The 13541-nt window shown below is 45.5% G+C and overlaps 1 protein-coding gene across 2 annotated transcripts in view; it reads left to right on the forward strand.

Annotated features, from left to right (window-relative positions):
* spred1 (sprouty related EVH1 domain containing 1) overlaps window positions 1-13541 on the forward strand; it is an 86149-nt gene that overhangs the window by 38168 nt on the left and 34440 nt on the right. The gene's annotated exons all lie outside the window — the stretch shown is intronic.

The raw sequence follows: 13541 nt of genomic DNA on the forward strand, positions 1-13541 counted from the left end.
CATTACATTGCCTAGGGGAAGAAATAAAATTGCTGTAATCCAAACTTAATTTTTGTGTGATTGGAGCATTTTTGCCTATATGAATAGAATGTGTGTGTATGTTGTGCTGTCATGTAATTCCATTTACCCCCTGTTCATTTACAAATAGCCTGTTTTAGTTCATCATCTTATAAAAATACACAACTTTTGTAGAATTTCAATAAAATAACAAGGTTGTATGTGATATTCAAGTTTGAGTAAAAATGGAAAAAAAAAATTCTAGTGTTGTCCTTGCTATCAAATACCTGAATTGTGGTATTTCAATCTACATGATACTGCGGTGCAGTGTACTGTAAACAGCCTCTTCAATTTCTTGCATGATTGTTTTCTCCCTTGATAATTCAGCAAGCCAGGATCATACTTCCCTCCATCTCTGAAAAAATAGGATTGTTATAGCTTCTCAATAAACAGCCAGTCTGCCAACTAAACATCTGTCCAGAAAATGTGGTGACTTTCTGTAAAATAACCACCAGTCTCTAAACCTATTTTCCTCATCATGTGGCCATCATCATTTTTCATTCATTCATTTTTTTGATTTTCTGAGCATTGCCCAATTGCTCTTATTCAGGTGGTGAATTATTGCCGCCTTCCTAATGAAGGAGCGTGCCGTAGTGAGGGAAAGGGAATTTAGCCTTTAGCCGCAGCAACAATGAAAGAACAGTGATGCAGGTCCTCCCCAGGTTACGAACAGCCGACTTATTGTCAGCCTGGTACATACCAGCAAGCATTTGGGAGACCAGTGGGACAGATATGCCAGCAGCTGTGATCCTCTCCCATACGCTGTTTGTATTCACTTCTGACTTACGAACAGTTCTGGTTACGAACAGTTTGGCATATGAATATTTCTCGGTGAAGGCGTAACATGGGAAAGACCTATATGTTTCCAGCTCAACATGGCATACAATTGGGAATCCTCCAGAGATTGCTTTGGAGACTTGTCTTTAGTGTTAGAAGTTCTTGTTGAAATAGTGTAGGCATTGTACAGACTGTGTACACAGCAGTCATTGTGTTTGGTGATGGAGGTAATGAGCATTTAAAGTGGCAAATGGGGTGCCATTCTCATTGGTTGATTTGTCCTTGATTCTGGGAACTTCTCTGGTCGATGGAACTACATGCACTTAGGACAATATTATATCATCTACTTGGTTGTATATTGCAGATTAAGTAAAGGTTTTGTGTTGTAAGGCGAGTTACCCACCGCTGATTAAAGCTACCAAACCATTGCAGATACCCAAGCAAATTTGTATGTCTGCAGTCATGTGCCTGCATGTACTAGATATTTCCTGCAGGTATTACTTGTTTCTTCTTGCTCTTTCTGCCATTGTAGTTTCTCTTCTTAATGATATCTGTGTGCCTAATGATTCACTAGGTAACTACAGGAGATCTGCTGGTCATTACAGTAATTAAAAATAGTCTGCAAGTACTTCAGGGATCATAATTTAGTCGCTTTGAGGTGTGACTGGTGGTTTTTACAATCTTTACTATATCAAGCTCTTCTGAGGTGTATGCTTTGCCATTGTGATTAAATCTCCTTTTGTCACTCCTTGTTTCACGGCAAGCTATTGCAACGTTTAAGAAACATTTAGACAGGTACATTGATGAGAGGTTTAGAGGGATATGGGCCAAACATAGGCAGGTGGGACTAGTGCAGATGCAGAGCTGCCAAGTAGTACGGATTTTCCGTATTTTGTACGGAAATGCGTGAAGAATACGGATGTACGGTTTTTACGTTGTTAAATACGGATTTTTTAAAAGTCATATTTAACAACGCAAAATCGACCATAGATAATCGTAACAACAATCGTGGCAGGTGGGAGCGGCTGGGATCGGCCTGAGTTCCTGTTTTGTTGCCATGCCGCTCACCAATGGAGGTAGTCTGGTGGGATCTTGGGATGACTTGGGATCTTGCTGGGATGTGTGGGATCATGCTGTACCTCTGGGGATCGTAACAGATTAAATCTGTGTTTCGGGTTTCAAGATCTGGGTGATTGTTTTTGTGGGCGTTAGTCTGCTGCGGAGCTTGGGTTGGGGTCTCTCTGTCTCTTGTTCTTTCTCGCTCTCTCTCTCCCTCCCTCTCTCCCCTCTCTCTCTCCCTCCATTCCTCGCTCTCTCTCCCTCTCTTGCTGTGTCTCTCTTTCACTCTCTCCCTCCCTCCCACTCTCTCACGCGCTCTCTCTCCAGCTCCCCATCTCGTCTATCTCGCTCCCTCTCTCGCCTCGGCATTCCAGGAATCATTTGGTGTTTTGCGGGAATGGCTGCATCTGCGGTTCCTTCCTGTTGTGGGGGGGGGGAGCCCGGGGCGGATCTTGGTCCCTTAACCTCCGCGGATGCCGCTTGGCCAGCTGAGTTCCTCCAGCACTCTGTGTTTTTTGTTTGGCTCTGGAGTTGAAGGTGGACACGGGGGGCTGGGGTGGCTCAGCGAGACGGGCGGCGGCTTAGGTGAGGAGGAACGGGTGGAGTTTTGGGTCGAGACCCTTCTTCAGACAATCACAAGTAGTCTCACCGACGAGAGTTCAGTTCAGTCTGAAGAAGAGTCACCCAATCCTTTTCTCCAGAGTCGCTGCCCGCCTCGTTGAGTTGCTCCAGCTTTAGATCCATCTTCAATTTCAGAGTTAAATAAAAAACAGAGTGCTGGAGGAACACAGTGGGCTAGGCGTCATCTGTAGAGGGAATGGATTAGGAGTTGTTTCGGACCAGGGTTCTTCTTCAATAGGAAGGAACTGCAGATCAGGCATGATATTCATCCGATTTAAATCGGAATTCAGATTTTTTTGTTTTCCTATTTGTCAATTTTTTGTGCCCGATTATTTGGCGGACGATCAACCGTTGTCTCTAAGGGGGTTGCGTCCAATCACCGACCAGCTTCCCATAAAATCCCCGTCCAAGCAACAAATCCTCCAAACCGGTCCAATCAGCCGCTGTCTCCAATGGCATTATGTCCATTCAAATAATGCGCTGGTCACTCAGCGGCCAATCAGACGCAGTCTCCGAGGGGCGTTGCGACCAATCACCGACCAGCTTCCCTTGCTGAAGCAGACGATGGCTGCAGCCAACACAGACAGAGAGAGAGAGAGAGATGCAAGAAAGCAGCTATGACATATAATACACAATAAACTGTATTACAAATACATAATAAACAAGTTATGCATTCTTGTACTCTTGCATGGGTATGACCGCACATAAAAAATAAAAATAAAAATTCAGCAAAATGGCACAGCGCAAAAATACTGATTTTACTTCGGAGTCACGTGAGTGACTACGTGAAGAACCCCGCCAGGACGCACGCGTGTCATATCGCATTCACGCTTGCGAAACGACAGGCGGGGTGGAGCGTTCCCCCGCAGCGGTAAGTTTGAAACCGCGACCTGCAGGTAAGTGACTAACTCTGCGGTAGTTTTTTGTCCCCGCGCTGTTTTTACACAGGGGGGGGAAGCTGGACAAAATAGTGTCCACAAGTGCTTCGAGTGAAGCTGGCAGGGGAGGACCGCGAAGTTGCGGGAGCCAGCAGCAGCTGAAGGCACAAGCCCCGTAAGTGGGATCAGCTGTGCCGACTTTTAGTCCCGCGCCGGCCAGAACACCACGGCCGGGCAGGAGACTATTCAGAATGGGGCCATCGACTTTGACAAGTCGAAACGGCAGGAGGCGGGGTGGAACGACGTTCCCCCGTAGTGACAGTTTAAACCTGGACCTGCAGGTAAGTGAAACTGCGGTCTTTATTCTCCCCATACTGTTTCACAGGTGGGGAAACATGGAGAGCTGTGCAAACAACGGCAGGCGGCACAGGAATCACCCTTAAGGGAACAGCTGTGCCCGACTTCGCTCCCGCACCGGCCAGATTAAACACCATGGCTGGGCGGGAGACTACACAGAACGGAGCCGTTGGCTTTGACAAGTCAAAACGGCAGGAAGAGGGGTGGAAGGACGTTCCCCCATAACGGCAAGTTTTAACCTGCAGGTAAGTGATACTGCGGTCTTTATTGTTCCCATACTGTTCTACAGGTGGGGGAAACATGCACAAGGCAAAGAAGTCGACCAGAGCTGCGACAAAGCTGGCGGGAGAAGAAAACCAAAAGAGTCGTTGACTGATGAGTCCGACTTTGAGCAGCCGCAAGCGGCCAGCGACTTTGAGCGCTGGAGCCGGTTGGAGCAGCTTATGGAGCAGAGCTCCAACATGACAGACTCTGGGAGATGGAGTCTAGTCACCGTGGGGATATAAAAAACACCCACAGCAGCACCTTACGTAGGGCTGCACAGTGCATCTCCCTCGTCAGAAGGGAGTACTGGGGAGTCAATTCTGGGCTGACCCTGAAGAGGGGTTTTGACGAACAAAACTACAAGTGTGCAGGGGGTGTAGGAAGGCAAAATCTACTGGTCATGGTGTCCAAATACATACAGCCAGACCACGATGGACACCACTGCAAAAATACTTGGGACCAGGAAACTGCGTATCCCTGAATGTTCCAGTCGTGGAAATAGCATCTGGAAACATGTCGGAGCAGGACTTAGGAAAGCCCTGGGGCTCATAAAGGCAACAACATTAAGGATCTCCTACAGCCAAAGACAGCACCCTTATGCACCCACCAGCAGAACAAGAGAAGCTGGTGAAAGCTCAAAGGCCGGGCATACAGGACAGCGGTCTTTTAGACCATAGCCCAGACCGGCCTTCCTGGAAGATGCGCAAACCCCCAACCCAAAAACAAACCCAGACACCGGCGACTCAACCTCCACGAAGATCACACAGAAGAAGCAAACTTCCACTGGTAACAATGGAGGTCTGGGTCTGGTTTCTTACAAATTATAGGAAGAGTGGATAATACACACATTGGTAGGAGATTACACTCTTTTGGATACATGGTGTATATCAACTACAGACACTTATATCCTAAGCAGTATCCAGGGATATACCATTGAATTGTGCAAAAGGGGTAATGGGTAAACCCAACACGATTGGCTGGAATTTGTGCCTTATATCTTTACCAAAAACAAAATAGATGGTGACAGTCGCATCATCATCGAATTGACCAAATTGAATACATTGTACTATATATTCAGTACAAAATGGGAACTGGTAACTGCTAAAGAACTGATTTCCAAAGGCTACTGCATGGCTAGCATCAACCTAAAAGATGCTTACTATTCAGTGCCTACACGGACTGATCACAAACGTTATTTTAAAAAATTCAACTGGATGGGGCAGCTCTGGCAGTATAGAGCTCTACCAAATACATAATCATATGATCATACTAATTGTGGGCATAACTTTGGAGTTGGCCTAACTAGCTGTAACAGCCACCATACAGTTGGGTGAAAACTGGGGTTATCATCCATCCAGTTAAATCTAAACTAACGCCTACCAACATAATGGATTATTTGGGGTTCACTCTTGACAGCTCGCATGTCGGTGACTTTACCAAAGGACAAGGCTACAGTCTTAACTGAGGCCTGCAACAACCCCACTGACATCAATGAGCCGTCTATCAGATTGGTAGCAAGGGTAATTGGCATATAGTGTCCGCCTTTCCAGCCACACAATTTGGACCTTTGTATTACCAAAAATCTACAAAGGGCAAAAATATAAACACTCAAAGTTAATACTGGTCATTTCGACAGACCAATAAGCCACCAATCAAAGCTTATGGAATTAAAATGGTGGAGGGATAACATTCGGCATTGTTCCAACCCTATCGTTATCAGCAAACCCTTAGTGGTGCTACAAACTGATGCCAGTGCACTTGGTTGGGGTACTACCAATTTCCATCTCCATCTGTGGAGGTAGATGAAAGGCACAGGAGGCATCATTATCACAGACACTGGGCATAAACTACCTGGAAATGTGGGGTGTGTTCTATGGCCTAAAGTCGTACTGCTCTGGGATAAATCACCAGCATGTTAGACTACAGAGTGACAATCTGACATACAATTTAGTAATGGTGTATCCAGAGAAATATTTGAATATCAGCTACTTACCTACCAGGTAACCCAAAATTCAGTGACGGACATCAGGTTACGCAAATTCAATAAAATAAGACTTACTCACCAGTTACCAAACTGTGTTTCTTGGGAACCAGACCCTGGGACAGCAGGGACAGATGTTTTTCACTGCATTGAGGGGGCAATCGTTTATCTATGCATTCCCTCCTTTTCTGCATCATCAGTCGGGTATTACGAAAAATACAAGACTCAGCGTCTGTTAATTGGTAGTGCCGATTGGCCTACTTAACCATGGTTCCCTGTGATACTCGACGTGGGTTTTAACCATGTATCACCATCCTGAAACAACCAGATTATTGGTTCATCCCGTAACAGGGGAACCCATCCATGTTAAAAACAACAGACCTATCAATTTATAGAGTCTAAAGAAACCTCTACTGCAACTGGGACTGGCGGACCGAACATTGAACATTATCTCAGCGGGCCACAGACAGCCCACCAAAAAACTATATCTGGTATACATCAGGAAATGGGAGATATATTGTCACAGAAACAACATCACCCACAGTTCGATGAACATAACGTCTGTTCTGGAATTCCTGGCAGGCCTCAATTATGATGAGGGGCTCAGTTATAGTGCCATTAACTGCGCCAGAAGTGCCCTTTCAACATATCTATGGCGAGGATCAGAGCGTCATTCTGTTGGGACTCACACCTGGTAACCAAACTTATGAGGGGAATTTTTAATATCAATCCCCCAAGAACCAGGTACTCTCTAAAATGGGATATGAGTATTGCCCTAACGTTGCTAAGGAATTGGTCTCCAGCAATCTGTCCCTGCAAAGACTGACGCACAAAACAGTCATGCTGATGGCTTTGGTCACGGCACTAAGGCTACAGTCGTACATAAGTTAAGGCTGGACTATATGACTTCCTCAACAGGAATATAACGTTTCATATTACGAATTAGTCAAACAGAATAGACCGGGATCATCAGGCCTCAAAATATAATTTAGGGATTACCCTACAGATATCGTCTCTGTATAATAAGACAATTATTGTTATATATGGAGAACACCAAAAACATCGGAGGCTATGAGATGGCACTACTAATCAGCCACAAACAACCCACAAAAAAGTGTCGGTTCAAACTATTTCCAGATGGCTGAAACAGGTTTTATCAACAACTGGGGTGGATACTAACATATTCTAATCTTATTCCACCAGGGCTGCAGCTACATCGGCAGCTATGGAGTTGGATGTACCAATGAACCAAATCCTCGAGACAGCAGGATGGATCAGGGGAAAATGTTCCAACTATTCTACCACAAACCAGTAGTTAAACTGGAACTTTGCAGAGCCAATTTTAAGTTCTGTAATATAATTTCACCCCATAAATAGGGGCTATAATTTGTTGTTAACAATTTATCATGGATTTCAATGTTGGATTCATGTCTAAACATGTTAACTCAATTCCTCCCACAGTCAATTAAGGCAGATGTGATGCATGGACTAGTTTCCACGGCATGAAATCACAGAGCTTTGAAATCTTCACGTAGTCACTCACGTGACTCCGAAGTAAAATAGTAAGATTAAACGAGAACTTACCAGTTCGAAGTTTGATCGTTATTTTATGAGGAGTACGTTGAGGGAATACGTGCCCTCCGCTCCCACCCTTGATCATATACTCAACTGGTATTTTCTTCTCTAATCTTACTATGTTCAGTCATTACAGTTATCTGTGATTTCACACCGCTGCTTTGAAGAATGACACGCATGCGTCCTGGCGGGGTTCTTCACGTACTCCCTCAACGTACTACTCATAAAATAACGATCAAACTTCGAACAGGTAAGTTCTTGTTTAATCTTACTATTTTCTCAGCAAAGTACTTATTTTCAGGTACAGGTGCACAACCTTTTAGCCGAAGATAAAATAACGAAAAGCTCCGAATAGCGGACATTTTTTCAGTCCTTGAAGAAAGGTCCTTGAAGACGTTCACCGAGGTCGGCCCGCAGAGGTGACAGCGGAACCTCCGGTCGGTCCTCGAAGAAAGGGGAACTAAATCCCCATTCATAAAAGAGGTGAGGGTATATTGCGCGGGAGGGTTAATAATTGACAATCTGCAAGCACGGAGATCCCAGAGACCCACAGCCAGCAGCAGCCCAGCCCCGTTCCAACTCCAGAGGAACACGCTTCCCGTAGAGACAGAAGCTGATGGTGTGCAAGGTACGTCTTCTTCTTGGGGTTGCAGATGAGGGGGCGCAGCTCGGGCTGTGACGTCTCTGGCCACCCCCCTGTACAGGAGCTGAGACTGGGAACTGTCCCGCCCTTGCAGGTGAGCAGGAGAGTGGGGTTGTTTGCAGTTGCAGAGGGAGGGGGCAAGGGCGGTACAGTTCACAGTCTCAGCTCCTGTCCAGGGGGGTGGCCGGAGACGTCAGGACCAACGGGACAACGACTGCAAGCACGGAGATCCCGGAGACTCGCAGCCAGCAGCAACTCGAGCCCAGCCCCGTTCCAACTCCAGAGGAACCCGGGTTGGGGATGAGGGGGCGCAGCTCGGGCTGTGGGCGAACTGCCACTTGTCGCTGTAGCGGCCCATCGGGGAGTAGGTTCCTGTTGGTCCTGACGTCTCCGGCCACCCCCCTGGACAGGAGCTGAGACTGGGAACTGTACTGCCCTTGCCCCCTCCCTCTGCAACTGCAAACAACCCCACTCTCCTGCTCACCTGCAAGGGCGGTACAGTTCCCAGTCTCAGCTCCTGTACGGGGGGGGGGGTGGCCGAAGACGTCAGGACCACCAAAAGCCGCTCCCCGATGGGCCGCTACGGCGACAAGTGGCAATTCGCCCACAGCCCAAGCTGCGCCCCCTCATCGGGACACCGACCCCCAGGCCCACTGCAAGCACGGAGATCCCAGATCAGCAACTCCAGGCCCGCTCCAACTCCAGAGGAACACGCTCCCCGTAGGGGCAGAAGCTGATGGTGTGCAAGGTACGTCTTGTTCTTGGGGTGGCGCAGCTCGGGCTGTGGGCGAACTGCCACTTGTCGCCGTAGCGGCCCATCGGGGAACGAATTCTTCTGGAGTTGGAGGGACAGGGAGACACAGCGGCTTTTGAGAATGGTGGGCAATCACTTCCAAAGTTCTGCCCACACAGTCGGTACACCTCTCCTATACTTGTCTCCCGCACTAAGATTATCTCGCAGAGAATGATCCCAGCCTAACCCTCCCTATTCTCTCCTATTCTGCAAGAAAAAACTACATTGAAGACTCAAACTCGCGATCGACTAACTGCCGGGATCGAGGCGCAAATTCGCGACCTTGCGGATATGAGCCGAGCACTCTACCACTGAGCCAGCCGTTAAAATCTACGCTAAAAATCTTCCAAACCGAAAGCCGAAAAATTCCGAATTACGAAAAGTGTCTGGTCCCAAGGCTTTCGGATAAAAGGTTGTGCACCTGTACTAGAATACTGAAATGCTCTGGCAGAACCTGGCAGCTCTGCAGATGGGACATGTTGCTCAGTGTGGGCAGGTTGTGATGATGGGCCTGTTTCCATGCTGTATGGCTCCTATTGCAGTCTGCACTAGAATTTTTTCTGGAAATCTATTGTTTGATTACATTTTTGAATTTCTGAACAAGATTTTACATGATCAAATAATTCACCAACAGCCTGCGGCATAAATCAATATGATTAATCCATTTATACCAAGCTTCTGTGTGTGTTCCATGTGTTTTAAGACATTGTTTATTTTGATTGCACCTTTTTACTATATTGTAGGAGGTTAGTTCCCAAAAATCTGGTTTTCATTTATTTAATTCAGCAAGAGTTTTCAATCTGTTGGAAGATAGGGTGAGAGAGACTACTCTCTATTCTGTTTTACATTGCTTGATTGATTTCCGGCTTCAAATCATTGGCCTGCCAATGCTGGCCATGTCTGCTAATTGAGTGAAAAAAAAATCAGACCATTTTTGTCTAATCTATTTAATTACTTTAGCTATACCATTCTGCTTACATATACAGTCATCCTGCCAATAACTGATCTTTAACTTCCCTAAATCTATTTCAAGGTTGAAGGCCACTTAATTTCCTTTGGAGAGGAACGGCAAGTGGAGTTTAATTCAAATAAGTGTGATATGCTGCATTATGGGAAGTCAACCCAGGGCAGGACCTTCACAGGCCCTGGGGTGAGTTGTAGAGCAATTGGATCCAGGAGTACAACTACATAGTTCTCTGAAAGCAGCGTCAAAAGTAGATAGGAAAGTGAAGGCAGCTTTTGGCACATTGGCCATCATCAGTAAGAGAATTGATTGTAGAAGTGAACATCATGTTACAGTTATACAAAATATGGGTGAAGCTGCACATGGAGTATTGTGTTCAGTTTTAGTCACCCGCTGTAAAAAAAGATGGTGTTAAGTTGGAAGGAGTACAGAAGAGATTGATGAAGATGTGGCCAGGACTCGAGGGCCTGAGCTACAGGGTGTGCTTAGGGGTTTATTCCTTAGAGCACAGGAGGATGTTGGGTGATCTTATAGATCATAAGGTGAATAGATACGGTGCCACCGAGATGCCTCATCAAATCTAGTTCAATTTACCCATGTTTGGCTCAATAGAGTCAACTCCTTATTTTCCATTGTTCATTTTCCAGTCTTAATTTCTTTAGGGCCAATGCTCATTTTTTGAACTTTTCTGTTGAAAATGTGTGCAAATTTTTCCTTCCTTTTTATTTTCCTAACTACCTTTATTTCCTGAAAAGATGAGCAGACTGCCAGCAGGGCAGCCATCGCCCTGGCACCCCTGGTGGTCATCATTGGACCATCATTGCCTGTGGCAGATTGCGCTTCCTCAGCTGCTGCAGGAAGTACATCCTCTGTTGTGCCTTTTTGACTGTGAGTCGATGGTGGCCCCCCCCATTTCAGGTCCTTGGATATGATGGTTCCCAGGAACTTAAAAGACTCCACATATATGTGACTGTGGTGTTGTTTATGGTGAGTGGGGTAAGGGGAGGGGGAGCTCTCCTAAAATCTACAATCAATTCCACTGTCTTAAGAGCATTGAGCTCCAGGTTGTTGCGATGGCACCAGGAATCCAGCTGTGTCACTTCCTGTCTGTAGGCAGATTCCTCCCCATCCTGGATCAGTCCAATTTGGGTTGTGTCGTCCGCAAACTTGAGAAGCTTGGCAGAGGAGTCAGTGGAGGTGAGGTCATTGGTGTAGAGAGAGGAGAGTACGCAGCCTTGCTCCTATGCTGAGGATCTGCGGGTCCGAGATGTGCTTTCCCAGCCTCACATGCTGCTTTCTGTCTGTCAGGAAGCTGGTGAACCACCAACAGAGGGGTTCAGGCACAGTCAACTTGGAAAGTTTGGAGTGTAGTAGCTCTGGCACAATAGTGTTGAATGCAGAGCTAAAATCAACAAACAAAATCCTCGCATAGGTCCCTTGGCAGTCAAGTTGCTGGAGGATGAAGTGCAGGCTCAGGTTGACTGCTTCATCCGCAGATCTATTGGCCCGTTATGCAAACTGCAAAGGGTCCAGCAGGGGGTTTGTGATATTTTTCAGCACAAGCCTTTATAGGGTCTTCACCCGATTCAGATTCAGATTCAATTTTAATTGTCATTGTCAGTGTACAGTACAGAGACAACGAAATGCATGACTACAGAGGTCAGTGCGACAGGCCTGTAGTCAATAAGACCAGTTATCCTTGCCTTTTTTGGTACAGGGACAATAGTTGAAAATATGCTATTTTCATTAAGTTTAATATCTATAACACTTTTCCCTTCAAAAGGCTCTACACCGTGTTTTCTGAACTTGCATGATTCCTTTTTATTATTTTGGCCATCATTATTTCTTGGTGCTACCCCTACACCTTTCTCCTCGCTTCCACTCCTTTTTTAAATATCACTGAGCCTTTGATATTCAGATTTCAATCTTTGTCATCTCTTTCGCAACTTTGTAAAGAATATCATATTAAAAGAAAATATTTTTTGTGGGATAGTGATTACAAATCTCTACTGCCAAGATAAAGGCAACACGTCACTCAAAGACTAAACTGTTTAGTACATATTAACATCTTGTTTCCTTACTTGGTTTAACAAAATTATAGTACTTCTAGAAAATGTGTCTCCATCACACTTTACCTATTTATTCTTCCTTTGTGGTGGCACCCGGTGGTTAGGCCACTTGCTACATGAACCCTCGGCAGTCGGGGGTAGGGTCACATGACAGGGCAATGGCGGGAAGGAGTTGTCACGGTGTATAGGGGTGTGCCTTAGTATATAACAAACCCCGGGTCAACCTTCCCTCTCTCTCTCTTCCTCTTCTCTCTTCGCGTAAGTGTCCTGCCACCTCAGCAAGAGCTCAGCTCAAGCCCACGAGGCAGCAGATTCGCAGCAGCCACAATGACTTTTGTGTTAGAGGACTAAACGCGCATGTATATCTAACCTATAATGCTTGAATATTTCGCTTGGGCAATTTACACCCCTCATATTTCACTTGGGCAGTTTATACCCCTCATATTTCGCTTGGGCAGTTTATACCCCAGTGGCATGAACATTAACTTCTCCAATTTCTGGTAGCCCTTATTATCTCCTCCCCTTCTTAGCTCTCCCTCAGCCCTCTGGCTCCTCCTCTTCCTTTTTCCTTCCCCCCCCCCCCCGCCCCCCCCCCCCCACCCTACATCAGTCTGAAGAAGGGTTTTGGCCCGCAATGTTGCCTATTTCCTTCACTCCATAGATGCTGCCGCACCCGAATTGTTTCTCCAGCACTTTTGTCTACCGTCTATGCCTGAATAAAGAAACTGTTTATTGACAACGTTTGGCGCCTCTACATTTAAAAAAAAATTATCATGCAATGTGGTTGAATCTTGGAATTCAATTGAATGCACTCATGAATATTAGGATGGTGTGGAGGTTAAGCAACTGAAGGAAGAAGTATTTTCAGGGTACATTTTTGACCAGTTTTCCAAATGCTTTTAAATGTAGTATGATAGAGATGAATTTGAGTCGTGCATAGGAATTTTCACTTTTGAAGGGATGGGCATGATATAATACCCTATGGTAAGGCAGCACATATTTGGTTAATAATATTGTGAGATGCATCTATATGAGCAACATTGCAGATGCTGGAAATCTGACATAAAACCATAAAAATGCTTTGAATACTTAGCAAGTCAGGCAGCTGAAAAATAAATGGTTAAAATGTTAAAAAATAAATGGTTAATGTTGAAAACTAAATGGTAAATGTTTGAGGTTAATCCCTTTTTCAGAAGGGAAAGTAGAAAAAAACACAGGCTAGATTTAAGTTACATCGAGTGTAGGAAAGGAATGGATAGGACAAAGGGAATATGTCTAATAGGATGAAGCTAGGGTTGCTGGGATGTTTATTTTAATGGTTAGCTGGTTGATAGATTAATGAAGACAGAGAGAGAGAGAGAGAGAAAATAAAGGGATATGTAAAAGCTATGAGCTGTGGTAGTGAACCATAACTAAAAACAAGATCCTGATATGCCCAACAGATCAGGAAAATCTGCGGAGGGAAAAACTGAGTTAAGATATGCTATCCCCCACACTGTCAAT

This window comes from Leucoraja erinacea, chromosome 9 (assembly GCF_028641065.1).
Source record: "Leucoraja erinacea ecotype New England chromosome 9, Leri_hhj_1, whole genome shotgun sequence".
In the NCBI taxonomy this organism is placed as follows: Eukaryota; Metazoa; Chordata; class Chondrichthyes; order Rajiformes; family Rajidae; genus Leucoraja; species Leucoraja erinaceus.